Consider the following 2,743-nt stretch of genomic DNA (forward strand, 5'->3'; position numbering starts at 1 on the left):
AAAATCACACATGTTCTCAATACAGGAAATGGGTTCCACAAACCACACTAGGCACGCCCAGCTCTGTCCTGGGGTTGGTTCAGGGAGTAATTGCAGACAGTGATGAGGACCACAGGCCCAGGTACCAGGGCTCACCCATCCCAGACTTGAGCTCTCAGACACATACTTACATCTGTACATGGAGAAACCACTGGCTCTGACAAAACATAATTTACACAGGTATGTAAAAATAAAATAAGGTAATCTTTTCAAAGTGTTTATCACAGCATAATTTTATCATAAGACAGCATGTTTTCCAAATGCCATCATTGTCACCAAACTCCTGCAAGGCACAGTCATCTTATCTGGGTACTGTCCTCTCCTCAGGCGTCCCAACCCAGAGCTTGCTATATAGTAGGAGACATGCAAATAGGGTCCTCCCTCTGCTGATGAAAACCAGCCCAGCCCTGACCCTGCAGCTGTGGGAGAGGAGCCCCAGCCCTGGGATTCCCAAGAGTTTCCACTTGGTGATCAGCACTGAACACAGAAGACCAACCATGGAGTTGGGGCTGAGCTGGGTTTTCCTTGTTGCTATTTTAAAAGGTAATTCATGGTGAACTAGAGACACTGAGTGTGAGTGGACATGAGTGAGAGAAACAGTGGATTTCTGTGGCAGTTTCTGACCTTGGTGTCTCTGTGTTTGCAGGTGTCCAGTGTGCAGTGCAGCTGGTGGAGTCTGGGGGAGGCTTGGTCCAGCCTGGGGGGTCCCTGAGACTCTCCTGTGCAGCCTCTGGATTCACCTTCAGTAACAACTACATGCACTGGGTCCGCCAGGCTCCAGGGAAGGGGCTGGAGTGGGTAGGTTTAATTAGAAACAAAGCTGATGGTGGGACAACAGACTACGCTGCATCTGTGAAAGGCAGATTCACCATCTCAAGAGATGATTCCAAAAGCATCGCCTATCTGCAAATGAACAGCCTGAAAACCGAGGACACGGCCGTGTATTACTGTACCAGAGAGATACAGCAGAGTATTACTGTACCAGTGAGAGACACAGTGAGGGGAGGTCAGTGTGAGCCCAGACACAAACCTCCCTGCAGAGGCGCGCGGGGCCACCAGGGGGCGCCCGGGACCCACTGAGGACGGGACAGGTCCCGGGAGCAGGTGCAGGGGGAGGTTTCCTTTCTCATCAGCTGGAGAAGTCAGGTTTGTGTTTGCCGGACTCTGGAGCATTCTAGGCTGTGACAGTTTATTACTGTGTTTATTCTTCATTTATTATCATTAGTATTTAAATTTTAGTAATTTTTAAATTATATATATATATTTAAGTATACACTTTCATGAAATAAACATTCCTAATTATTTGCACCGATACTTCCAGAGTTTTATTAACATGTGTTGACATCAGCAGCTACATAGCTATAGGGACATAAATTTATAACTATAGAAAGATGTATAGGTCAGGCGCGGTGGCTCACACATGTAATCCCAGCAACTCGGAAGGCCTAGGTGGGGGGATCACTTGAGGCTGGGAGTTCGAGTCCAGCCTGGGCAACATAGTGAAACTCCATCTCTACTAAAAATACAAAAATTAGCCGGGTGTGTTGGCACACGCCTTTTATCCCAGGTACTTGGTAGGCTGAAGCAGGAGAATCACTTGAACCTGGAAGGCAGAGATTGCAGTGAGCTAAGATGGCACCACTGCCCTCCAACCTGAGTGACAGATCAAGATTTGATCTCAAAAAAAAAAAAACAAAGACAAAGAAAAATGAATACACAGACCTATGCATATATGTGTAGGAATTCATAATAAACATTACAATAAAATAATTCTAAAAATATGTCCTAAAAATAAAACTTAATGATGAGCTAAATGTAAATTATCGGAGTATTTCATAATTGGTTTTGGTTATTTTTAATTGTTTACATCAGTTGATTTATATTTGTTCATTTAACTACTGTTAAATAATGGTCATTTCAAATGTGGTTGTCACAATAAATAAGAATTTGAGATGATGAATGATAATTATCTTAATCATTTCTTAATTATTCTTACCTTGTAAATATAAACAACCATAATTTGTGAATTTAAAATAATTTTTTTATTTTAGTTTTTAAAATTTATCCCAGATCATTATCTTTTTCTTCAGCTCCAGATCTCACTGGATCATCTCGAGGGCCCATCTGCAACCCTGTCTACTGAAGGCTTCTGGGAGTGGCTGCGGGACAGGCAGAAGCAGGTGCCCCTTGTGAGTCCACACGACCTGGAGCCTCTCTCTCCTTGGATTAGGCCGTCTCCTCGGGATCACAGGGCTCTTCGTTATCCTCACCCCGCTGCTGTACCAAACAAGCAACATCACACTTCAGTTCATCACGCTTTGTTTTAATTTTCTAAAACATCATAAAGGTGATAATTTTAACAGTAAATGTATCACAAACAAATACGATAAGCCCTTTTCCATGGAATAGAGTTTCTCATCAGGACTTTATATGTGTTATGTATTTTTAATTTCTGTATAGATGAGATACTAATATCTCCATATTGGAGATGATTCCATTAAGTCATCTCTTAAAATTAATTTTTCCTAGGACTCCAAATAAAACCATGATTTAATTATAAATTTCAGGTGTAAGAGCTGGGCCAACATTGAGAATATGTTAACATTTATAACATGAGCTTGTAAATATTGTTATTTTCCTGTCAGCTGTCCCCAATTATAATTTTACATAAAATATTAGTAATTTATCCTGATAAAACAGGTTA

At 41.7% G+C, this 2,743-nt stretch overlaps 1 pseudogene; it reads left to right on the plus strand.

The window, feature by feature from the left end:
• Positions 1 to 470: 470 nt before the first annotated feature.
• LOC116463949 (immunoglobulin heavy variable 3-49-like) lies at positions 471 to 1,055 on the plus strand (annotated as a pseudogene).
• The last annotated feature ends 1,688 nt before the right edge of the window (positions 1,056 to 2,743 follow it).

The sequence above is a fragment of the Hylobates moloch genome, unplaced genomic scaffold (genome assembly GCF_009828535.3).
Source record: "Hylobates moloch isolate HMO894 unplaced genomic scaffold, HMol_V3 SCAFFOLD_99, whole genome shotgun sequence".
NCBI classification, from domain to species: Eukaryota; Metazoa; Chordata; class Mammalia; order Primates; family Hylobatidae; genus Hylobates; species Hylobates moloch.